The 26,503-nt window shown below is 41.9% G+C and overlaps 1 protein-coding gene across 2 annotated transcripts in view; it reads right to left on the reverse strand.

Moving 5' to 3' along the window:
* LOC138728966 (V-set domain containing T-cell activation inhibitor 1-like) overlaps positions 1-17,021 on the reverse strand; it is a 32,893-nt gene extending 15,872 nt beyond the window's left edge. Inside the window, exons 1-2 of one of the 2 annotated variants that reach the window (XM_069872736.1) lie at positions 16,884-17,021; positions 14,442-14,587 (exon numbers count right to left, since the gene is read on the reverse strand). The gene's annotated coding sequence lies outside the window, so the exon portion shown is untranslated. The remainder of the gene's footprint in view (positions 1-14,441; positions 14,588-16,883) is intronic. The other variant, XM_069872745.1, reaches the window with a different exon arrangement.
* Positions 17,022-26,503: the final 9,482 nt, after the last annotated feature.

A 26,503-nucleotide genomic window follows, 5' to 3' on the forward strand; every position in this document is an offset into this window, starting at 1 on the left:
AATTCTTTTCAAGAATAAAGACCTGCTCTTTCAAGAGATTGCAGCTACACAAAAAAAGGCGTAGTTGTGTGTGGGTTTTATTTTACTTTCTAGAAGATTGTAGCCTTGAAGTAGCTCACAAGTTACTGTGCAGAAAGAGGCAAAGGTTCCTTCAGCTGGAGAAATATTGTGTATTTTTTCTGACTTTGGTGACAATTTCTGTCTGAATATCTGCTTCTAGTAGTCTCTAGATGACATTTTGTTTTACTGATGTTTAACCTCTGAAGATAGAGGTATTGTAGAGTAGAATGTTAACATGAAAATAGGGACTTAAGTTTTTCATTATTCACTGTGGTTTGTTTGTTTTGGCTTTTTTTCCCTCTGGCATCTGCTCAAACTGACCCTTAAACTGATGGCATTACCTGATTCTAGAGCACTTTGTTCAACAAACAGACAGCTGAGTTGATGCTATGATTCACCTGTGTGAGGACAGCTGAAGTCATGATTAAATGATGTCAGTAAAAATGTTTGGATTAATACAACGCTGACCAATACTAGTATTTCTAAAGTGGATGATCTTAAGCTAGTTGTGAAAATGAGACCTGTTTTTGAAGAGAGAGATGATCTTGTTTGGGTTACTGATACTGCTTTAGAGTAGAGAGCTCAACCTCTAGGCAAGTGGCTTACAGAGATTTCCTACTTATTGCCATAACATCTAAAAAGTTTAGTCAGCCCTCTTACTGCTGGGGTGTGTGTGTATGAGGTTTCAAGTTCTTGCCGGACATAGGTTAAGGAGAAACTATTGTAGGCTGTATTAGGGTAGGAAATAAACAAGATACAGGCAAGAAGAACCAAAATGGATTTAAACACATGGGAACTTCTTGCACGCTATGGATGTGGTAGGCAGGTATTTCCCCTTGTTCTTCTATGCCTTTCTTGTGGCCTTTCCTTCCTACTGCAGTTATGATTTGCTTTATGAGGATTTTGTACAATCTGGATTAGATTTCCTATGCAAAGTAATTATTTCTCAGTGGAGGACTGGATTGTTAAATGCTGCTGTTCATCTGCTACTTGTAGAAACATCCTTACAATGAAGTATTTCTGCCTAGATTAAATTTCTGCAAAGAATTTGCAGCTCCATTGTTCAACGGGCTAAGCTCCCCAGCTTGTATCTACCTTGGAAATCTCACGATCATTTGAACCCTTCCTTTGTTACTAAGCTCCTGCAGAGGGACAAAGACTCCCTGACACATACACAGTTAGGCATATCCGAAGCTGGTTCAGGCTTCTGGGAAAAGTAGGCTAAAGAGAGTATTGCTGCTAGAGATCACAGAAAGGACAGGGCACAGGCTAGTGGTTGGCCAAGAGATAGGTGACATGAGGTGCTGCCTCCTGCTATGGGAGGTATGGGCAATGCAGGAGCAACAGCTGCTTCGTCCTTCTCTGCTCCAGCCAGCCACCAGCCCTTTGGTTCAGCAGGGCTCTCTGTGATTTGAGGGAGAGCATGTTTTGCTGTGCCTCAAGCTGAACTTGCTGTCCTGCAGATGCTGAAGCAGGCACGTGGTCTGACCTTGGCTCTCTACCTAGCACCTACGTTACCTCAATAGTCTTCGATTTCTTCAGCTGCTTACAGCTAGTAAGTCTCTAAAAGCTCATAGAATCATTTAGGTTCAAAAAGACCTTTAAGACTGAGTCCAACCATAAACTTAGCACTGCTGAGTCCACCACTAAACCATATCCCTAAGCACTACATCTACATGTCTTTTAAGTACCTCCAGGGGTGGTGACTCAACCACTTCTGTGGGCAGCCTGGTTCTGTGCTTGACAACCCTTTCAGTGAAGTAATTTTTCCTAATACCCAGTTTAAACCTTTCCTGGCACAACTCAAGGCCACAACTTCTCTCATCTTATTGCTCGCTGCTTGGGAGGAGAGACCAACACCTGCCTCACCACAACCTCCTTTCACATAGTTTTAGAAAGCAATGAGGTCTCCCCTCAGCCTCCATTTCTCCAGGCTAAACAACCCCAGTTCCCTCAGCTGCTCCTCATAAGGCTGGTTCTTTAGCCCCTTCACCAGCTTTGTTGCCCTCCTCTGGACACGCTCCAGCAGCAAAGTATCTTTCTTATAGAGAGGGGCCCAAAACTGGACACAGGATTTGAGGTCCATCCTCCCCAGCGCTGTGTACAGGGGTATGATCACTCCTGTAGTCCTGCTCGTCATGCTATTTCTGATCCAAGCCAGGATTCTGTTGGCCTTCTGATCCACCTGCACACATCTGGCTCATTCAGAATCACGAATGCGATTCCTTTTGTCTTTGTTCTCTATCCCATCTCTACAGTGTCTTGACAGAATGTAGTTGAAGGGCCATAAAACTTGATGAGGATATAACTCAACAATAATTGAGTTACTTCGTGTACAGTAAGAACTGTATTGAGATATTTATGTTGTGAAGCTCCAATGCAGAAAAAATAACCTCTTTTTTTAAACAAACTCACATCAGTTAGTGTAATAATTTCATAAATATTTGAGGTGATGGCTTTAGCTGCGTCTTTTTGAATATATTATCCATGTTACAAGTCTATTTTTTTCTCTTTAGTCAGCAGTTATCTTTCACAATAAGCCAGGATTATAAAACCCCCAGCAGAAAATGTCATCAGTCCAAAGAAGCAAAACTCCCTCCCTTGAACTTTCAATTTTGTGTAGGATAAAGCCTGGTCACAAGGGAGACAGAGAAAGGGAAATTCCGGGGGACTTTCCTAGGAAGCAGAAGGGAAACTCAGGCTCAAGAAACTGCTTTGGGCTGATGGGATAGTCAATTGAGTCTTTATTACTTTTGTTCAATGCCTTGTCTAGGAGGAAGTATAACGTACTAACAACAGAGAATCTCCATTACCCAAAATTGCTTTCCTGTTATATGTTGTGAGAGCAAAGAAAATCCTGTCCCGCAGATGTTTATTTTTGTTGGCAACTGTTGCCAGCAACAGGCTCAAGGACTGCTAATTGCATTTCTGTATTAAGTCTTCTCTACTCGTAGATATTTTTAATTCACATATTGTAGAAACTGCCTTTTTTCAAGATGATGCTTCTGATACGTATACGTAATTCCACTAAATAGTCAGTTTATTTTTTCTCTGTTGGACCTATTACTAGATGATGCATTTCCTCTCTGACTTGTAACCTAGAATCAATTGGATCCATATTTCCTGACAGGTGAGAAGGAAGAAAGTTGCAGAGCAAATGAAGTTCAGAAAGTATTTATTATTGTCCGCTAGGAAGGTGTTAAGTACTCATCAGAAAAGTGGTGAGCCTCATAAGTACATGAAGCTAATTAGTAGCTGGCACTGTTATAGTTGCTGCATTGGACATGGAAGCACTGGGAATGGTGGGTCTGAAAATGGAAGCTTTGGATGTCAGGATGAGAGAAGAAAAAGAAACTGAGGTGGACAGAGGTTGGTGTGACTTGTCTTTACTCTTCCCCAGAGAGTGATATTAACTTGTGACTGAACTGACCTTGTGTCAGGTACTTCAGTAAGGATTTGTATACTTAGAAGACAAACTCAACAGGAATGGCTCCTCTGACCAAGAGGAACCACCTGAGTAACATGCTGAGATCTTCTAATAAGCTAAAAAATGTAACTTGTGGAACGTGCTTATAAACAAGCAACTGCTTGTTGTGAAGTCTTATAGCCCTGGAACAAATCTGAGGGTAAATCAATGGTATTTTATACATATATAAAAAATACATATATATAATTATTAATATATCACTGATATCAGAGCTACTGAACTGACAGGAGCTAGGCTCTGCCTGAGCTGGTCCTTCTGGAAGTATTGCTCTGTTAAAGCAAAAGTGAAGGTTTCTGGGTTTTATTTGTGGTTTGTTTTCTTTTAATTGTTGCAAAAAGGCCTGCAGCTATTAAGGCATTTTAGGGGGAGGGAGGAACTGATTAGACAACATCTTTCCCTGAGAGTAATTCACGGTATGTACCCAGTACACTACCTGTGTCCAGCAAAGATCTTGGATACTCCTGCATCTTCTAGTGGCACTTTTTCTAATGGAAGTTAGAAAAAAGGTAAGTGCAGTGAATGTGAATAACTGAGAAAAGGAAGAGCTATTTCCTTCTCCAGGTGCCAGTCTTGGTCTTCTCCAGAGCCACCCAGTGAAAAGTATGAAATGATCATGGAATATACTGTACTAGTAAAAAGATTAAATCTTAGTGGTTCAAGGACTCAACTCAGTGACAAAAATAAGGCTGACTGTTGCCAAATATTGCAGAGTTGAACCCATCCCCCTCCTCCCGATGGAATTGCCTTCCCAACCCCTGATTTTTGGAAATACTTACAAAGCTGAAGTGCACTCAGTCTTTTAAACCTAGCTGCTCTAGTATCAGAGCAGAAAGTTTCTGGCTGTGCATCTGTGTTGCAAGTACAAGATTGTTAGTGTCCAATTAACTTCTGTCAGTTAGAGGACACAAATAGGATCCTAAACAGGAGGCCTCTAAAAGCACCTGTAAGCACTTCATGCTTGTTTTGCTAAGCTGTAATTGTTCCAAACAAAGAACAGTCCTACACAGAGTTAATGGGATGTTCATACAATATACAGCATAGAGTTGTGTTGAGATGCTCAGGTTGTTCTGCCCAGGTGTTCGAGGGCTGTAGACTATTGGTTTGGTAACTGAAGTACATGTATTTAATGTCTGAAGGAAATACCTTGAACAAATAACTTACATAAGCAGGAAAAAGAAGCAGTTTCTTAGCATAAGCACTTTCTGCAGGCCTTGTATTCTGGAATGTTTCTCAATTTCCTTAGGACTTTCAGATTTTTTGTTAATGCTAGGTTCAGAATTAGATCAGCCAAATCATTTTACAAATGGAAGCCCCTATCTCTCAGGCATTGTAGTCATGATCAGCTCGTCTCATTCTTGTCCCACTAGCAAAAGGGCTTTTTCTGTTGCCAGTGCAAGACCTTGGCCTTTTTTTACCCCCATCTGTAATCATGAGCACACAAGGAGGTGCTGGCTTCTTTTCAAAATAGCAAGCTTGGGGTTGGGAAGTGAAAAAAGCAACTCCTTTCTTTCAAACTGTTCTTGGACACCACTTGTGTTTGCTTTCTATAGATGTGTTTCTATTCAGAACCACGGCACAAGAAAGAGGTGGCATCCTCACACATACCCTTCTCTGACAAGAGTACCCTATTCTTCCCATGACTGTGTGTGTACAATTAATTTTCACATGTTATCCACTCTATCCTTTAAGTACATATGGGGAACCTACTGCAAGTTGTTTAGTTATTGTTAACTGTGCATGAGTCTTGGTAGGGGGAGGGATGTGTGTTTTTGTTTTCCTCTTTCTGTGATGGTTCAGTGTCTTGACTTTCCTGCTGGAGACAGTAGGACTTTACAGAGTTTCTTGTGAATGATTTTTAGTTAGGGTTTTACTTTCATGAAGTGTTGTTCTTCCAGAATGGGAAGATGAGTTTCGGCTTGGCATGAGGCATGTATTTTTAAAAAAAGATCCAGAGAGACCTCCTTCGATTCCTTGTCTCCCTCTTCTCACAGTGGTCTGCTTCTCAGTAGAAGGGTCTTTTTCCCCCAGAAGAAAGCAGAGGAATTGTGTAAAACGGAAGCCACAATTTCTTATGCTGTCACATTTCTTACTGCAATGTCTTTCTATGACTTCATTTTCCTGTTACAAATCACTGGCAGCCTTTCAAGTTCTTCTTCACAGGGTACTGATCTCTTCTTATTCCCCTTTTCCCCTTTAAATATTCTGCCCCGTAGGGTCTCTGTCTTTTGACTTAAGCTGCAACATGTTTTGAACTGATAATGATTTAGATTTCATGCACTGGTGAAAAATTGTCTCATTTCCTCAAAGTGAGCTTATTCAGTGACTGCCATGTAACTATTTCACCAGTCATTGTGCTTAATATAGTAAAGAAGACCATAACACTTTTCACTTGAAAGTAGGACATAGCTGAGAGTAAGCCAGAGAATTAATATCTGAAAGCAACCGGATGGTGTCAAACTTAAGTCTTGTATTGTAATAGCATCTGATGGTTACTTGGTAATGGGCAACAGGGTCATCCTGAGTGTTGTGGTGGAGTTTACTTTAGATATGGTCCTGGGCCCAAACAAAGCATCTTAGCAAGGAGTCACTGGATCAGCTTTGCACAACTCTGCTATAAAGCCAACTTGCTGGCTAGGTAAAGCAGGCTACACCTACACTAGGAGAGCAGTGCATGGGTAACTGCTGTCATCTTTTTTTTTTTCCTGTAATCAAGAGTCCACCAAACTTAATCTTTCTCAGCGTCAGAGATGCTGAGCAGAACTTATGTATGTTTATGTTGTTTTAAGCATGTTGGTAAGCAGTGAGTTGAAAAGAAAGAGCAGCAGCTTGTGCAAAACCACAAGCTTTCATGCTATGAAAAATCAGCCTGACCTCTCTGCGGTTCAACACTTTCAATATAGGAAACCCCCTGTGAAAGTTTAGGTAAACTAAGTTTTACAGTATATTTTTAACTAGCCCCAAACTGGAAGTTGAAGGTGTGAAATGCACATCCCATATAAGGCTTGCAAATTCATCAGTCCATTGCATTGACCTACAGTTTGGTCTCTACGCCTCACCTTTCCCTGTTGAGGAAAGCTTTGTGAATGGATTGGATTATCAGCCTCAGGAATCATAGGTGCGGTCAAACATCTTTGCAATCAATTAACTGATCTGAAGCAAAATAGTATGAAATTTTATAGGGATTTAGTCCTGTGTGATGGGCCTCTGCACTGGTGTGGCAAGGAGGATAGTAGATTGCGAAGAAGATCTCTCCATTTTCTTACTTTAACTCCTTCTCATCTCTTCCTCCTTCTCTTTGCTCTGTAGTGGCAGGGGTGACCGAGCCCTTTTCTTTCCAAAACAGCAACATGTAGCTTCCCTGGTGTGGCTGAGAAGTCTTGACAATGCTTTAGCTGAAGCACTCCTGTGACATCTCCCTGTTCCCACCACACACACTTATCTTTGTTGAATGCCCGCTCTTCCCCTTCCATTGATGGACATCCTGTGGAATATCTTTTGATGGCATCTCACATCAGGTTTTTTTCCTAGGATAATCCAGGCCCAGCAGCTCCTTCAGCAAGGGCTGAACAAGTTGCAGCTCCAGTGGTTGTGATCTAGTAACTCTGGCTAGCTGGAGAAGGTAGTCTCTACAGTGCCATAACAAAGATAAACAGTAGCAGGTGCTGAAGGCACATCCATTTTGGCACCCTTCAAGCTCTTGGGTAGAGCTGTGCACAGCAGGTGAGGCTTTGCATCACCTAGGTAACTGCTCTTTGGAAGCCTGGGAATATGTGGGTTGGAGCATTACAGTGATTAGTTCTGTGCCACTGATTTTGTAAATGCTATTAAGTATGTGTGTAGTACAGCAACAAACTGCTAGTTGGGAACGTGATGTGCCTTGGAGAATAAAGGACACTAAGATGCTGTGAATTGTTCCAGCAATATAAAAAAATCAAAGTATGTGTAAATGGAAGCTTTTGATAATATCACCCCACAGCTGTGCATCCTTGGGTACCTTCTCCAAGAAATGTCAGAGAACTAATGTAATTCAGGAGGCCTCCCATAACTGAGCAGATGGTTATGACTATGTAGTTGCAGGGCCAGTCTTCTCAAGTCTTTCTCTGTTCACATACCCTAGAACTGTGACTTAAATATCACATGTCCTAGTTGTGATAATTCTTAAAAGCTTTTCACTCTCAAGCTTTTTTGATAGTGATCTTTAGTGATCTCTTAACATGCATAGTTTACCCAAATCAGAGACAGGGACAAGGTCTTAGCTTTCTGTCGTATCATACACATTCTGAGAACTGTAAACACAAGCGAATAGCCCTGTTTTCTGTAAGTGACAGCAAGACATGTGAAAGAACAGCTGAAGGGATTGTAAGTGTTTCTGGATATGTGAGATTATTGTCTTTGGGTTTCTCTAACCAAAATCTCCTGTTACACTTTTTCTAAAAAAAAAAAGAAAGACTACTTTCCTTTATTCGGTTCTTGCAGAAGATCCATTTAAAAATCATAACTCAAATACTTTCACATAGTATTTATCCGTGTGCAGACTACAGATGTAGGACCTTATTTGGCTGGGTTTTATGGCATCTTGTAGTATGCTGTGGATATCTTGCATGTCTCAATACTTATGAGTGTTTTTCTGATAGTAAAACCCTCCTAAACCACAATATTATTTAGTGGACAGCTGTTGCTGCTTGAGTAAACAATTGATTTTCTGCTTTGCCATCAGATTTTAGGGAAGCAGACAATTCCAAGGAGATGTCAGAGTGCTGTAGCAACTTGATAAATTTAGCAACTGAGTGAGTCTTTATACTGCTGCTAGGAAGAGATGTGCTCCCTTGTCATCACTGTTTCCCACGGCTGGGCTGCCTGAATCCATATCTTCTCTTGCCACTAGTACTTGGTGAAAACCTGTCTTTTAGAGGTGGCTGAAGCCTAAGTTCTGACTATTTGTGGTAGTGTATGATGAGACTTGGGACCTCAGAAGTAACTAAGCTTGGAGTCAAAACTATACAGAAACTTTTATTTGAAAATACAGGTTTCCTTCCCCCATTTGCAGTTGCTTATTGGTAAAAAGAGCTGATGCATTCAATGAGAACTTAAGTTATCTCATCTTTGATGGGAACGTGGAGATAATCTACTGCTTACCCAAAATACATCTTGTACTTTCAGTTGGGGAAGTGGGGAGAAGAGCGTTTAACAGGAGTTGTTGCGCAACTGACTGCATACCTAAGTCTCACAGAAAAAGGTATATATGATATTCTCGGATAGGAAAGTACAAAGGGTTAATTGATTAGATATGGCACTGTACCTAGTTAACTGGCAGCTGCCAAACATCTTGAGGACTCATAATGCAGTTAAGCAAATATTTTGGTTGGATCTTTAGAGCACTATTACATGGCATTAAACATTACAGCTGCTCTTTTTGTTTAGACAGAAATGTCTGAGAATGTGTAATGAAACAAGTTCTTTTCCCCTTCCCTGCTGGCATGTTTGTGGAGGGTTAACTAGCAGTTATTAGGTATGATTGGTACTGGTGCTTTAACTGATAGCTGTTCAACAAAGTAGAAGCTTGTGGGTTGAACACAAGGGAGAAAAAGTTTGTAGAAATCACACAAACTATGTAAACTATGGCCTAGTTTTGAAGCACTTCCTCTGGGCACTCACAGAAATTTTCTCAAGATGTGAGCATGCTGATCTCATGCTTTGAGGACCTCAAAGCCCACTTTGGCACTTCTAAGTCTGTTTATTTAGAGGACTGAATTAAGAGTGCTACATGTTGGTCTTTCATAATACTATACTCAAATTGTAAACAGTCCCTTGGGAAATGATGTTGAAGTAGCAGCTGGAGAAGGACAGTGAACTCCTTAGAGCAGCTCTGAAGTGGAACACAGAGGCTTGAAGAACTGAAGCAAACCTATTTCTCAGCAGTTGTTTATGGGAGGCCTGAGGATTAGCTTTGCAGCCCCCAGACTCTGGAGCCACCCAAGATGAAATACTTGCCCTGGTCTAAGCAGGGTAAGTCACAGGGGGTCTCTGCTCTGCACCTTGCTGGCAGTGAGCTGATGTTGGTCTTATCCACAACTTCTGTTACGTCAATTGTGCCCTATTTCTTACAACTCCTCTACCCCAAATCCCCTGTACATGGGCTGCAGATGCAAGGAGGATTGGAGCTGAAGTAGCATATTTACACACCCTGGAGATGACCCTTGACACAAGGATAATTTCTATGTGGAAACCTGTTTATGCTTTTCTCACCGCAGAAGAAAAGTAAGGGAAAATGGGAACCGAGACAATAAAGTGAATTTTAATCAAGACTATCTGAACTTAGATCCTTCTCACCCTTCTGAGGTATGGAACAGATCTGTAGTTGGGGTGAGGTAGGGACACACTGCCAACCATGTCAAGCCAGCACAGTTGCCCTGACTTCTATCAGCTTATGCAAGTCACTTTGCATCTAAGTCAAGAAGTCCATCTTCACCTGTGAAAGCTGTATTCAGGAGACACCTGTATGTTAATACAGTGGCCTCATACCATGACTGCCATGAAACCTGCAGCTTAGTGAGGTACTCAAAGGGTGAAATTAGTTGTGTAGAGGATAATCTTTGAGGACAGAAGGTTCCCATGAGGATATTCAAAGTTCCCCAGCCAGACCTGCCGTACAACCCTGCTAGCTCTTTAGTTAGATATTTTGGTTTTGATTGGAGATTATTAAGGCTTCTTCCAGACTGTAGTGTAGCCTGGTGCTATGCTCTGTAAGGCACTCGTGCTCTCCTTGGCCTTAATGGACCCTAACTGTGTGCACAGGAGCCGTTTGTGGAGTGGGTTTCCCCAGAAAGTACTTGTTGGGAGGATGGCAGTGCCCTAGCAGAAATGAAAGTGCTCTTTCTGCTTCATTCCTCTGTGAGGAGTGAGGAAGTGGGGGAGCAGGTAGTGAAATGAGCGTTGTAAGATTCTGCCACAGATTAAATGCTGACCCTTGACTCTCCAGCCTGGCACAGCTAATTCCCAGCCTGTCTTGCAGAGAAGGCCTTTTAAGGGAAACCTTTTAACTTTAAAGTTTTTGCATTATTTTTTCCTCCCCTTCTCCCAGAAGAGGACTTGGAAGATACAAGAGATGCAGCACAACATGGGTACCACAAGGAGCTCTTATTCCCATCCTCTTAACTGCATATTTTTGCAATCTTTCCTGTTAGGAAAGATTCTTTCCTCATCTCAAATAAAAATATCACTCTGTAAAAGAATATAAATTTTGCTCTAGGGGACAGTAGAAGCTCTAATATCTTCTACTCTATAGATCCTAGCACAAAGGGGACTGAAGTTCCTACAGTCATGCTCTGCTTTCAAAAATATCTTGGAAATATAGCTCCAATGCTGTTGCTGCAGGATGTGCAAATGTCTAAGCCAGCTTTTAAGCCACTGCTGTGCATTTTGATGAGCAGTGTGTGGCAGTACATGAGTTGGAGTATGCAGCAGCTGATGTTTTTAGCCTATGTCAAATGCTGTGCTGCCCCTGGCACTGCAAACTATCTGTAATTCTGTCAGCTGCAAGGAAAATTTAGCTTGCAGACCGAGTAGACAGAAGCATTGCTCTGGATGATTGAGTGAGGAGTGCACAGAAGTGAATTAACCATGGAATAGCCCTTGCAGGATGTGTGGTACCATCTCCTCTTGCCTATTTGATTTCATAAGTGCTCCTGGGCATCTTCCTCCCCACTCAGAAATCCTAATTGTATATTTCTGGTGGATGAGCGGCAGTAATCTGACCATTAGGCAGGTTCCTTCATCATAGCTGTTTAAGAGATCTGTCCTCTGGATAGTAAAGTGCATTTGGGTAAAAGGAAATTGTCACCTTTGAGAAGATAAGAGTTCATGGTAACTGCAAGAGACAGTAACTGCAAGATAACTAGCTTGGGTGCAGTTCGGTGTTGTCTGCACTGTTAGTTTGCTGTAATGAGGAAGAAAAAGATGATGCTAGCTCCTCCAAAGCTGAGTAGCAAGAATGTACTGGGTCTGCAGATGTACACAGTGATCAATTTATGTGCATGCAAGGATACAAAAGGCAAAATGCAGCATCTGCCTACAGACCTTGTAAATGTACTTAAAAAAAACCCAAAACAACAAAAAACAAATGCCCAAATGAAACAAATTCAAGCTGGGCTGCCTCAGCAAGGGAAACATAGGGACTTCTGGCTGCTTTTCTATTTCCTGATGTTAAAATAAAAGAATTCTTTTCAGAAGTGATGGCAAGGATCTGCTTGGCTCTAGCTCAGATAGTGCGCTTGAACTGTGGTGGCAGCTGATGTTGCTCTGGCAAGGCTACTGAGAAAGGAGCTGAAAGCAAGTTTGCTTTTACAAAAAAACCTCCTGGTTCAGACCTTATGCACATGGCAGTATAGAACACACGGAAACTCAGATGTTAGGGAAAGACATCTGGGAAACCGAAGGTAAGGAGATTATACTTCAAATGCACTTAGTTTAAGAAATATATTCAGACTCCTCAACAGACTGCCTACATTCATAAACTAAGAGGGGAAGAAAATCAAGCAAATAGCATTCTCCTTTCTCTCATTGTGCCTAGTCTTTCCAGCAGCCTTGCAAGGAAATTGTAGGTGAAATAAAATAACATGGAAAAATATACAACAATATATGCACAAGGAAGTGTGAGAAGAAAATACTTGCAGGTAAAACTAAGTTGTAGAAATAATTTTTAAAATTAAAAGACCCTGGTGTTCTCTGTATGAGTAATTTAGTAGTTTTCTCCGTCCTTTCTGCTCTTAATTAAAGTTGCATTCTTCAACTACACCAAGCAAAAGCTAAATTACACCAGTTGCCAGCACTCTTTGTTTACAGAACAAGTGTGAATTCGGAGTGAAACTTTGGTCAATTGCAGAAATCAAAGCTAAAATACTTGAAACGTATCCTTGCAAATGGCACTAAGTCCTGTGGTTTCATTCACTGCCGGTGCACTGTTTCAGAATGCTCCTGAGTGCTCTTACCGTTGTGCTGCATTAACACCCGCTGAGCTCTGAGTGTGTTGAATAATTCTGCTTTCCAGGGGTGGTATATTGCTATATGGGTTTTGGTGTTAGCTCTTGATGCCTTTGTAGGTCTATGCAAATGGCATTTTACTCTCTTGAAGTGTTTCTTATGCATTGTCCTGTCTGCTAACAGAGCAAGTTACTTGCTGAAAGAGCATATAGTTGAGCCACCTTCACTTGCACTGAGTAAAAGATTTGTTAAAGCAAACTATATGCAGGTACCATTTGCTGGAGTTTCTACCCAAAACTTAGCAAGGCATGGGTTCAAAGGCTTCCCCCCGCCACCTGCAAGGAGATGGACGCTCTGAGATAGTGGTGGAGATTAAAGTATTTCTATTGCCAATGGGGCCGTTAAATTGTAACTAGAAAAGCTGTGGTGGGTTGAGCTTTTTGCTGTGCACAAGGGAATGTTTTTCCTGTGGTTGCTTTAAAAGCAAAACTGAAAAGTGGTAACCCACAGATGGGAGATTAAAAAAAGAAAAAAAGTACAGTTTTAAGACAGTTGGCTTTGGGATGTCAGAAAATCTTAACTGAACTTAGAATGCAGTCACATGTCTTGTAAGAAGTTGCATAATTTAACGTTCATGAAGTCAAAGCAAATCTTTCATGCCTAGAAATTGTCTAGCTTGGAGTCCTTGAGATAGCTATATGTTTATTTGTCTCCTCAGCACAAACAATTTAAGAAAATCTGCATTCTTAGGGGCCGATAGGCACATGGAGACCTCTGCAGTGTAGGACTTGCATATTCTAGTCCTTCTAGAATAGATTATACTTTCTTCAGTTTGTGATATTTCTTTTTTTAACTTTTTTAACCCCTCCTCCCTTATTCAGCAGGTATCTTGAAACAGATAATAACTAAGGGGTACATGCTTTCTTCCTTTGGTCTTACTGGGCACCTTGAGGATTCTGTCCTAGCACTAGCATTTTATTTCATTCTGTTATAGGTACTACAGTGACTAGCATAGGGAAGGGCTAGTCAGAAAGTCTAGTGGTTGGAATTAGGTTTTAGAAAAAAGAAAATACAGAGACTATAGAAGGAAAGGCAGCTGACAGAACAATTGAACCTGGAATTAGCTACAGACATAAAATGGAGATTTCCTTTAGTGCTACTGAAGGTGGCCGAAGTTTGATTTGTTCAGTACTCTGTGTGAGTAGGAAGGAAAAGGAAAACTTAAAAATAACAAAACAAACACCACCACCCCCCAAAAAACCCCAACCCCCCCAGGTTCTCCTTTTGCCTTCCCCCAGCAATAAACCCCATGAAAAACCCAAACCAGTATGAGTTCTGATGTGCCTCTGCTGTGCATTGTAAATGGTATCATTGCCTCAGGTAAGGGCTGAGCAGCCAAGAATGCCCACGCAGCCCTATGCTGTGTTGATCTGAGCTCATTTCCCAGGCCAGGAGCAGCAGCGTTGCCTGCTAGCGTGGCAGGGAGCTGCAATTGGTAACTCCCCGTCAGCACAGGAGATTCACATCAGTGCAATAGTACATGGAGGCAGTGGCACTTCTCCAGACCCTGTTAGCCCAGGCGTCTCTGCACCACGCCTTTCCATATGGTTAAGAAGTGCCTGAAGGTGCTGAGGTGCTGTTTAAAAGATATATGGGCAGATGTGAATTGAAATCAATGGCTGGAAGTCTCTGAGGCTCAGGCTGCTTTGAAAAGTCTGACTGCAGGTACGTTTGCAGTGTATATACATCACCACGTGCCTCTGAAAATTCTCAGTGTTCAGCGAGATGTTTCACGGAATATATATTCACATTCATTATGTGTATGTATATATTTAATGAACTGCGGCAGAAAAGTATTTCATCAGTCAGAGGATAGTTCATATTTTTTTCCCTCTCCTCCCCTCCCTTATCTCACCTGTTGAAACAAAGCTCTGTCCATTGACATGTTCCTGCGGTGTCCCGTCACCTGGATTGGACTGACACCTTCCCTCTGTGTGTGTTTAGGAATGCTCAGCTTCTCTAGGAGGTGATTTTCTCCTTGTCCCGAGTTGGGAGGGAAGGCTGTAACACAGTTCGGAAAAGGAGTTAACTAGGGGTGTAAGAGACAGAAATCAGCACAACTTTTCCAACGTTTTCTTAAATGCTAATCTATAAGGGGCCCTTATAGATCATCTAGTCTACCCTCTCTGCCACGGTCAGGGACATGTTCAACTAGCTCAGGTTGCTCAAAGCCCCTTCTTGAACACTTCCAGGGATGGAATATCTACCACCTCTCTGGGTATCCTCTTCCAGGTTCTCACCACCCTCCCCATAAAGAATATTTTTCTTATGTCAAGCTAAATCTACCCTCTTTCAGTTTAAAACCATTGCCCTTTGTCTTGTTGCTGCAGGGCCTGGTAAAAGCCTCTTTCAGTCTTTCTTATAAGACACCCTTAAGTGTGGAAAGGCTGCAATAACATGTCCTGAAGCCTTCTCTATGCTGAATGGCCCCAAATCTCAGCCTTTCTTCAGAGAAGAGATGTTCCATCCCTCTGAACATTTCTGTCTCTCCTCTCGACCTGCTCCAACAGGTCCATGACTTTCTTGTCCTAGCAGTAAGCTGTAGGTGCCATCTACAATGTCCACTAAAGAGGTGGCTGTGCTGGTGGGTGTGTGGATGTGTGGTTGTTTCTTTTTTTTTAGAGTAAAATATTCTTCCCCCCACAGAGTGGCAGACAAAATATCAGGAAGTGGTGACTGTTTCATCAAAAGATCAGATGCAATATACCCATCCATGCAATCTTATTTTAGGACTCTCATAATGGTAGACAGCGTATTGAAGACTTTTTTGGTAGTGTTCAACCTGGCAAATGTTTCAATAGCCTCCTCTGTGTTACAAGAAGAGGGCTTGGAGATAACATTTTCCTACCACCTTCTCTTCCTTTCTAGAAATAACTCTCTAGAAGGAAAAATCTGTGCCCATCTCTACCTTTACATTGCTTACACTTCTTAAAAAAGTCAAATTAAACTCAAAAAATAAGCAAGCTTCCTGATTTCATGACAACTGAGATCTATAGCTGTGTGGTTTCGCTGCTCACTCAGGATTCAGTTTTAGTCAACTATGGTGAAATTCTTCTGTCAATTTAGTCTTCAAAAAGGCAAAATCGTCTGGCGCAAGCTGGCTCTTGAGGGGCCCGAGTTCCAAGTTCACACAGAGGTATGAGAAATTTGGCTTCATGGCATCAGTTGCTTTGTACTTTTCCAAGGTGACTCTCTCCTGCCCTCTCTCTGTGTGTTACCTTGGGGGGTAGTGTTCCTTCTGAAGAACAGACAAACTATCAAGAATAAAAATAGCTTTTAAAATGGAGAAGTTGTTTTAAATGCCCTGCTGTATGTACATGCTGAATGAACATCAGTAGTTGTGTGTTTGTTTTTATTCATCTAACATAAACCTTGCATCAAAATTCAAAAGCAACAAGTTTGCCGGAACTCCACTCATGCAACAGCTTGTTGTTAGCTCTTTCAAAGTCCACAAACACTTATCACAGAAACCATGGTGACTCACATCTTGGGCAAATCTTCTTAGCAAGTTCCTTGCCCTCTTTCTTGTCTTTTCACTCTTGCACTTGATTTTTTTCACTAGATACAAGCAGAGATCTTGGATTTTGTGCAGTGCTGACTTTGTGTGTGCAATGGGACTCCTTGCTTTCCTCCTACAGGGTTTTTTAGCTGCTGTTACACATTGTCAGTTTGTAAACAGTTGACCATTCAGAACCTGAAAAGTTAGGTAGGGCTCTGGTTTTGGTGTGACTATGCTGAATGTCTTGTCTGAGCCTTTTCTCTTACATTTTGAGCCAGTAAGTGTGATTATATATTTTCAGCCCAGCGTTCGTTGTCTGAACTTCACTAAATGGAAACAGTTTGATCGCCTCTGTTGGTCTGTCAGTTTAGTGACTAAAGAAAAGGAAAAAGCTAAAGAGCAGAAATAAAGGTAAACCTGTACTCAAGTAATAAATTAGTTGGCAATTTCAGGGTGTCAAGTGAAAGCTGCATTTTGTTTTATTGGTAGCCTTAGCCTCACTTCTCATTTTGCAGTCTAAGTGCAGCCCAGCTGGTAGTCAGTGAAGGCAAATGGAGTTAGAACCGAAACGTTTTAACTGGGAAACCCCTCAATCTGTATTTTTCCTCTCCAGCAAGCCGGCACATTTGACAAAGAAAAAAAACAAACCAAACCCAGGTTGTTTCTTTTTCATTTTTCCCATGTCCACATTACCTGAAGGTAAAAGAAAACCAAAAAGCTGTAGCCCAGACATGGGCTAAAACCAGACATGGGTTTTAGCAGTTTCTAGTACAAGACAGAAAACTTTATCTTACTTACCTATGTGGAATCTCTCGGTATCCTGTCTGGAAGTGCTGGGGTTCAAACAAGCTGCTGCAAGGAGCTCCTGCCTTGAATGAGGAAGCGCTGCAGCAAGGCAGGATGTGAAGCGATGACTCAGATAGCGAGGGCTGCGTTTCTTTACTAGGGCTGCGTTTCTTTACCAGCTGAGGAATAAAAGGAATGATTGACAGTGTTCACTATAGTGTCCTCAGATGATGTAAGAACTTGCTATTTACCACTTTACCGGTAGTAGAAGCTCACCTTTTTCTTTTCCCAACCTTTACCTGCTTATAATAATGCAATGTCCTGGTACTGCAGACCTTTCTAGGAGGACTATCTGCCTTTTGTTTCTGTCCCTGTTAAGAAGCATTTCTTTGCATGAATGTGCCACTTGAAGAAATTCAGAATAAGGATTTTGGTAATGGTTCCGAAACAACTCTTGCCTCATAGTTTAAGCAGGCACTTGAGACTTTGCTTGGTTATTTATGTAAGGAAAAGAAATTATTTACAAAAAATAAACATGTCTCTTACAATTAGTTTGAACTGACATTCATATACTTGGTGTCCCATTTCCCTGAACAGAGGCTAGTACTTAGTTTCTAAGCATGATTTTGCAAGATCTCTCTCTTATTTGCTCTGCAGTCAAGCATTGTTATTTCATTGGCTCTCCACTTCTGATGCACAGATACTGAGAATTGTTCAAGTCTTACGTTTTCTGCTAGCCAAGCTAGATACCTTTCTCTTTCTCCTTGAAAGAGTTCTTGCTTGTGTCTTGCTGACCTGTCAGCTTTGGGTATGGGTGTCTAGCATGCTTTACTACGTCAATTTGTAAAGGAATTTAAGTTTTCTTTCAGTGGGCAGTTGCTAGCATGGCCATTGTTTCATTGAGGTTTTGTTGCCCATCATCACATATTTGCACAGTTCAGCACATCAGAAATGGAAATACATTAGGTGGATTCTGTTCAACTCTCATCTTTAAACGATCAGTTTCTGGGTAGTCTCTCTTATATTGAAACAAATCCTCCTGACACCTCCCTTTGATTTTAAGAAGTGTGTATTTACGCAACTGTGTTGAACATTTTATTTTATGAACAAGCCATAAAAGGCATGCTGATTGATTTAAAATAATTAGCGTTCCAAACACCATTCTCATTCATCTCAACTCCTCCTCTGCTTGGGCTAAGCGGAGAGCTAGCTATTTATTTATGCTGGATGAATTTAAGTAATTTAAATTGGTATGTAACACTTACACAAAAGAACTGCTTAAACTTTATAGTAAGCCTGAATTTTATACTATTAAACTGGCATTAAAATAAGTGAAGAAACTCTAAGAAATCATTTTTTATCATGTGAGAAAATAAACACCCTGTATTAAATGGTTTGAGAAGTAACATTAGTCAGCTTCTTGGTAATATTTTGACAATACAGTTTGTCACTCAAATGATGCTGTACTCGAATTGCTCATTCTCTCCTGTGACAGTAATGACCCTGAGTATTTCCTGAGGCACTTCACTTTTGGAAAGCTTTGAATGCCTGATGCAATTTGCATCAGATAAGTGGTAAGAGAGCACAGAGGAAAGTACTTCTGAGTTCATAGAAGCTATTCTCTGGCACTGAAGCATGAAAATAGAAGGCTTCTGAGCCTAGAATTCCTGATGAAGTACCAAACCCATGTAAGGCTGCGCTAATGACAGAAGAAACATTTGTTTTGTATTTTTTTTCTCATGCTCTTCTGAAAGCTCATTTCTTGATAGGATACTACTCTTGTAGCTCCTCTTGCATCAAAGCAGAAGTATGGTTTGTGTTAACACAGCTGTTGGAATCTGACTCTCAGATGCTATGTCCAACTCCAAATCACTCCATAATAAAGTTCAAGAATTTGAAGGTGTATCCTTAAGGCTTTATATGAAAATTCCTTCTTTATGTGCTTAGAATGGATCTGTAAGTTCTTGCTATTGTTATGGCTATGCAATTTGTTTGTATTCTCTCAAAATCCAGAATCACAGAATGGTTGAGGTTGGAAAGGATCTCTGGAGGTGATTTGCTCCCACTCCCCTGCTCAAGGAGAGTCACCTGCTTGATCTTCTGGCAAAGCCTTCTTTGTATGTTTGTGCCCATTGTCTCTGGTCCTGTCACTCGGCATTACTGAAGAAAGCCTGTCTCCATCCTTTTTGCACCTTCCCTTTAGGTATTTATATAAATTGAGATTTCATATGACCCTTCTCTTTTCCAGGCTGAACAATCACAGCTGTCTGAGCCTTTCCACACGGAAGAGACACTGCAGTCTCTTCATAGCCTCTGTGAGGTGAGGCTGACTGGCCTGTGGTTCCCTGTGTCCTTCTTCATGCTCCTTTTGAAGTTAGGAGTGATGTTTGTTCTTCTCACAGCTGCCATGATCAATCAAAGATTATCGAGAGTGGCCTTGCAATGATATCTGCCAGCTCCCTCAGCACTCATGGGTGCATTCCCTGGCCTGATTCTTTTCCACTGAGGATACATCTTTCTTGCTCCAGACTTGCCCGTAGTCTCTGAGTCTCAGGATTCTTAAAGGCCAGTCTTGCTGGTAAAGACTGAGGCAAAGAAGGTGTTCGGTACTGCAGCCTTTTCCACACCCTGTGTGACCAGGTCCCCTGACTCCTTCACCAGTGCGACTACATTTTTCCCTAGCCTACCTTTTCTTTTGTCTCCTATGTATGTATAGAGGACTTTCTTGTTGTCTTTGACATCCCTGACTGAATCCAGCTTCATGTGGACTTCTGCTTTCTCAACTATGTTTCTGTGTGCTTAGACACTGTCTCCCTATTTCTTCTAGCTTACCCACTCATGCTTCTACCCTCTGTATATTTTCTTTTAGTATTTGAGTTTTGACAGGAGCTCCGTGTTCACCCACACAGGCCTCTTGGTGGCTTTTTTTTCTTATTTCCTACTCATTGGGATGGACCGAACCCAAATGTGTTGAGACAAGCTACCAAGCTGGCATCAAGTTCTTAGGCTGATTCATGTACTAAAGACCATTGCCTAATGCCTTGTTGGTTTGCGGTCCCTGGGGGTGCTCGCTTCAGTGTTTGGAGGTGTTGAAATGATCACTAGCTTTTTCATGCTGTTATGTAAATGTGCGTTCTTTTTCTCTTTTCCCCCCACCCCCGTCAGTTTGCTCATATCCTCATAGTTGCTGAAAGGCTTCCAACAGAAGCAAAATACAGGTTCCCTTTCAACAGAATACAGCAGTCTATTTTATACAACTTTCAAGCTTTGTTACAAAACACAGTTGCTTACACATCTGCTAATTCAGACACTGTGAGTTGAATGCTTTCCCCTGTCGAAAACAGGCTGTTTCCACCACATATAGGTGAGTGGGTGGAAGAAGGGAGGGTTTATATAGTTTAATCTCTGGTACTTAGAATATAAACTTGGATTCAACTAAGCACTGTTGTAGACTGGGCGAGGGGCCTGTGTAATTTCCTTTGGTGCTATGTTAGTGTGTTGTAACCTTGTGATGTTCCTCTTTTAGTTGTATTTTTCTGTCTGCTTGTGTTTTAAAGTCAGAATGACTTCTGACCCTGCTGTCAGAGTACTACAAAAAAAGCAAGTCACATGTTTTTGACTGTTATGCATCACTAATTGGTACTGATGGCCTTACCTGATGTTATCAATAAACTTGAAGTTTTGTTTTTCCATCACTCCCGTTTTGTTATCGGATGAACCAAATAATACAAACAGTCTTAATCAGGCTAACTTCAGAAGGAAAGTGCAAACTCTACTTCATGTTTTTTCTGTGGTTAAGGCAATACAGACCACCAGTAGCTGCATCTTGGCCATGGTCATCTTCTCTACTTCATTTTGCTAAACATTATTAATTCTTCTGTTCAGGTGGAAGTAAAACGATGGTTTACACCAGGCAGGTGAACACTTGAGATCTGTGTACTTTATTTGCCATTTTTGATCTGGCTGTAGAATGAGGCTTTCCAGCCAATGAGAAACATTCCCAGTTGTGACTGGTTTCACTTGTTTCTGCCTATGGGGCCTGTTCATGTTACATGTTAGGACATGTTAGGACATTTGTCCCAAAATGAGAGCAGACCTAGAGATATGAAGAAACAACGAGTGTTTATGCTGGATTCCAAATTATTTGAGCAACTGCTGAGGTTCTTTCATGATGCAACTAGAGTAGCAAAAATTGAAGAAGCATGTTCATTTGCGAATGAAGAGGCATCAGTCAGCAGTGTTGCCGTCCAAGACAAGAAATGTTCTTTTAAGTTCTGGCAATAGGAGATAGTTGGCAAGAAATACACACATGTGGCTGAGGCCTCATGACCTGAATTTGCAAGCAGAAATGGTAATAAAAATTCAGCTTGACTGTGAGAAAGAAATGAGTGAAGCTGATCTTTTGCCCTGTTTGTCAGTCTGATCTCTTAAGTGACAAAGCTTCCAGGATGATCAATTAGCTGCTTGTTCCTCTCGAACTAACTTTTCGCCTTTTTTCAAAGTACCCTGAAGTGTGTGGTCACCTCAGTGTTTAAGATCTCAGACATTCAGAAGGGACAATTCATGCCTTTTCTGCAAAGGTATTAATGATTGCACTTGCCGTAAGGCTTCTGGGTTTTCCTAGGGAATAGAAGCAAGCACTGGGAGACATTGAAAGCTGAAATTGCTCCATGTATCTCTCTCTTGCACAAGCAAGACATAGACTAGCTCAGCTGTAAGGGACTGGTCATCTAGTCCAACTACCTTACTGCTTCGGGGTGACCTGAAGTCAAAGCACATTAAGGGCATTGTCCACTGGTCTGTGAAACTCTGACAGGCATTTACCACCTCTCTAGGAAGCTTGTTCTGCTGTTTGACCACCCTCTTATTAAAGAGAGGTTTCTTTGTATCAGATCTGAACCTCTCCTAGAATAACATATCTCGAGTTCAAAGGGACCCATTAAGTCCAACCCCCTGCTCCTCCCAGGACTACCTAAAACAAAACCATATGACTAAAAGTTGCCACGAGCACTTCCTTGGGGAGCCTGTTCCCCATCACAGCTTTGAACCATTCCCATGGGTCCTGTCACAGGATCCCAGGAGGAAGAGCTCAGCCCCTTCTTCTACACTTCCCTTCCTCAGGAAGCTGTAGGGAGTGACGAGGTCACCCCTCACCCTCCTTTTCTCCAAACTAGATAAAATGACATGGGCTTGCCTGCCTGGTGAACTGAGCAGGGCAGAAGATGAGTTAGCTGGGCAGAGACGCCTGCCCTTGCTGCAGCCAGGGGAGCCTGGTTGCTGCTTGGCAGATCCTTGTGGTAATCAGACTGTCATCACAGGTTTGACTCTCTCCTCAGCTGTATATAGACTTTCCCAGCTTTCCTGGTGCTGCCTTGTCTTTCCAGCCCACTGAGCAACTCGGTGAAAAAGCATTTTGTTTCATTTCCTCTCTCTGTGCTGGACTCTGACGTATCTCAAAGGGTGCAGGTCTCTGATAACTATCTCTTTCTCAGCCACAATCAAGTGCATGTGTTTGATTTCCCACTCTCTACCACGGAAGAGGAGCTGCCAGGGGTATTCCTGTGGTTCATGTTATAGGCTGCTTTCCAGGAAGACTATCAGCTCTGCTTTCTTCTAAATCCATTTTTCTGCCCTGCCCTGGAGACCTAAATCTACATGCCAACCTTAAGACCTGTTTGCCGTCTGCACATTGTGCAACCGCTGATAGCTACAGTGACCTGAGTGTTCCTGAGCCTTATTTCCTTCATGCAAGGCAGGGCTAAGTGAATCATAATGCTTTTCTTAAGATGTGCAAATCTCTTTTTCCTTTTATCTTTGTGCCAGCTTGGTTCAAACCCTCTCTAAAGGAGGGATGCCTACCAGGGTTGACTGAACCGTTAGCATGCAGTGAGACAAAATGCCCTGGTTTAGCTCTTTCCTCCGTGCAGCTCCTGCTTTCCTGGAAACTGTAGCTGTGATGGGGAGCTCTCCCCTCCTCTGCAGGGTGCTCCAGTCCTGGGGGCAAAGGAACTTCCCTTTCTGATCATGATGAATCTTGAGCTTTGCTGAATACAGTACTGCAGCTCCAGGTACTCATGACGTTTTTTTGCAGTGGGCTATTTTGGTTCTGGAAGGTTATACTCTGTAGATACTAGTAGCAATTAAAGTGCCCATTCTGCAGATGCTACCTGCAGACCTTTACCCCTGACCTATCAGAAATTGGTCTGATAGTGGGAAAATTAAAATTGTTTAGTTTGTCAACATCTGCTGTGTTGTGAGTGACCAAAGGCCCTCATAGCCCAATACCCTCTCTATAGCTGTGACCCACGTAAGAGAGCAGGGTGAGCAGAGGCTTTGTGATTAGGGAAGCACATAGCAGTAACTCTCTTTATCTCTCCCTGGCCTTCAGCTAGACACAAGGAATTGATTTATTTTTTTTTTTAAACTAAGTTTCATTAGTCGAAGCACATTTTTTCCTAGTGTGAAAGTTCAGGCAGGTTCTAATAACTGCCTATGTAATTAACTTGCTGGTGTTCTGCCAACCTGTGGGACGCAGCATCTCAAGAGGGCAAAACAAGTATGTGCCGTCTTGGCAGTAAACAGTGACACTGGCTTTGAAATGTTGGGGTGGGGATGGGGGCAAGATAGGATAGCAATCTTCCCTCCCTGATAAGTACATAGTCTAAATGAAAGCAGTGATGTTGGGTTTGTGTTTGCATTCAGTCTTGGCACTCCTTCCACAAGGACAAAGGTGAGCGTTCATTATGGGAGCCGCATGCTTTCTCATCCATCTCTTTGCAAAATCTGACTTGCACTTGGCATGCTGCTCAAGTGCATTTTTATGTTGGTTCAAATACATTTTGGTACGCGGCTCTGTTGTGCTCATTTCTGTGCAATGACACTGACTGCTTGCATAGAGTTTCCAGCTAGCAGAGAAATGTTATACAATTATATATCTACAGGCTGAGTGCTCTATCCTATCCCAGCACCTAGGTATGCAATAATTAAGACTATAGGATGCTTTTCTAAAATGTGTAGTAAGCCAATGCATAAGAGCGTTGGGCTGTAAAGCCAGAGCTTCACAAGAGGAGGATAGGGTTCATTCCCAGCTTCATAGCAAACTTCTTTCCTGGCATCTGCTTAGGTGCATAAGTTCAGTGGTTTCCTCCTAGGTGTCTGGAGCAGCATTGCCTAGAGACTAAACCAAACTGAAACTCCTTTCCCCTCCTGCCCTCCAACCCCACCCCAAATCCTTCTGAAAAGTATGCAGGTAGGGGCACACCTCTGTGCCTGGGACCCCACCCTGTTAGGGGGGCTTATGCCTGAGCACCTGTGACCTGAGGATATTAGAACCAGTTTTAATTAAAAACCTGGTTCTTACCAGCAGATTTATTTGACATGTGGAATACCTGCTATGGTTCCCTAAGACTTGAAAGGGCTACCAAGGCAGTAAACATAGCCACAGAAATTGGTGGATTTCTTTTGCCGAGTTTTCTGTTTCTGAGGAACTGTTTGTTTGACTTTGTTTGTTTAGAAATAAATTGCCATACAGATATGTTGTGATGCAATAGGAATTGCTCAGAAGTGAAGCTAAGATGCATTGTATAAAACCTGCCAGCGGCTGCTGCATTGCCAAAACCGCTAATGAAAGGCACTGGCTCACTGTATGCAAGTCTGGTAGGTTTTGTTGCTGATGATTCCAGCCAGTCAGAGAATATGCTTGTTAATAGGAGCTCTTCTAAAGGGCTACTTTTTTAAAAAAAAAAAAAAGAAAGAAAAAATTCTCACACAGAGCCTCATCTCCAGAGGCCTCATGAAGTGTTGCTAGGCTGGAACAGATTAAAAGGTTTTAATTATTTTTCCTTTACTTTTCCTGCTCTCAGCTGGACAAAACTGCTCCATACCTTGCAGGCAGCTGTATGCCTCATGATAGTCATGAAAAATTCAACTTTAAATAGATAAGCAAAATAATCTGAACTTGAACAGACGTGTAGAGTTTAGATTTGGGATTTTTTTTTTTTTAATTTATTCATTTGCTTTTTCCTGCTCAAAGGTACTTATTCCTTACAGCTGAGCTGTGCCCTGACGTGCCAGGACTTCTGATGGGGGTGTCTGCCTGCTGGGCAGAGACCTGGAATGGCAGCTTAGCCTGCCGGAGGATCCCTGGAAACTCATCTGTCTCCACTAGCCACTCTTCTACCTCTCTAGTCCTTCAGTTTCTGTGCATGGTCCTTGAGTGAGCTGGTGCCAGGAGACCAGAAGACTTTCCCAGGGTGCTGACTCCCTGCCTCAGTCAATGAATTGCCTTGGAAAGAACAGTTATTATCTGGCCAGCCCTGTTGCCTGGTTCAGCAGGTCAGGAACCAACACAGAACTGGATTTTTTTTCATGATTTTGATTAGATAATGTATCTCAAATGAGAAAGCAACCTTCTGTGCTGCACAGAGTGCTAGATAGATATGGAAATATGAGCATATGTACAGAAAACCAAAGAAAGGGCTTTAAAAGACCAAGTTTATGATAGGAGTTGTGATACTTCACTGACACAGAGTTTAGTGTCACTGGTAGTTTATCAAAGCGATCTGATCTGATTAATATGATTTCCAGTAAGGTGATAAAGATACCTTGTGTTTGCCTTCTGCTATGAAAGCAGCTACACTGCTTTGGTAATCGTTTTATGCCATTATTTCTCGACCTCTTTTTAGTTACTGTGACTGCATTAGTGATGTATTTAAGAAGTTATGTAAAATAATAACTGGAGGTCTGACTGAAAAAGTGATGAATCAAGAGGAACAGAATTGCCTCTGGTCCAGCATGATGCTGTAGAAAAGAAGTTTTTGCAAACAAGCTTGATTTTGTTTTGCAACTACGCATTCAACCTTGTAAGAGCAATTATGTGACAGCATAGATCTCCTGGCAGATGAAATTAAGAAGGAAATGTTTGCATTCAGCCTCTGTCCACATTATGGCTGCATTGGTGTTGCTTGTTACGGACACATTCTTAAAAGTTTTCTGTTCTCAACTCAAAGACATTTTGTCATCTTTTTCCTCTTAACAGGTTTATAAGGGCAGACCTTTTTTAGTGCAACAGATAAGTGCAGTCTGGCAGTTTATATGCAATCCTATTACAAAATAGTAAATGGCTTCTGTTGACTCATGACGTCTAGTGGGGAGAACACTGCAAAGAAGCAGACTAGCCAGTCCAGCAAGTGAGAGAAGGTCTCTGCATACCAGAAGCGTGAGTTCAAGCACAAAGTCAGCTACAGCCTTGTGTGTCTGTAAGCACGTGACTTCTGTGTCCAAGTTTTCCAATTATAAAATGGCCCCAAGCAGCACTTCTTGAAAACACGGTTTATTAAAACAAGTTATTGTTTTAGCAATAAACTGTTGGGACCTACTTTGGGGCAGTTGGAAGGTCCGACTAAAGCTGTGTTATCAGAGCGTTTATCTCTACACAGTAATTTTCTGCGCCAGACTAAATTGGTAGTCAAGCTGTTTCCTAACAAAGTACTTGAGTTTGTTACTAATGGTGAGGTTATGAGTACTTCTCAGGGACTTGTGTTTTGCAGCGTGGGGCATTGGTTTGGATACAGTGCTTATATTTATTGGTGGTACTGATAATGCACGGAGTGTTGGAAGCATTTTTCTTGTGT

The sequence above is a fragment of the Phaenicophaeus curvirostris genome, chromosome 1 (assembly GCF_032191515.1).
Source record: "Phaenicophaeus curvirostris isolate KB17595 chromosome 1, BPBGC_Pcur_1.0, whole genome shotgun sequence".
NCBI lineage: Eukaryota > Metazoa > Chordata > Aves > Cuculiformes > Cuculidae > Phaenicophaeus > Phaenicophaeus curvirostris.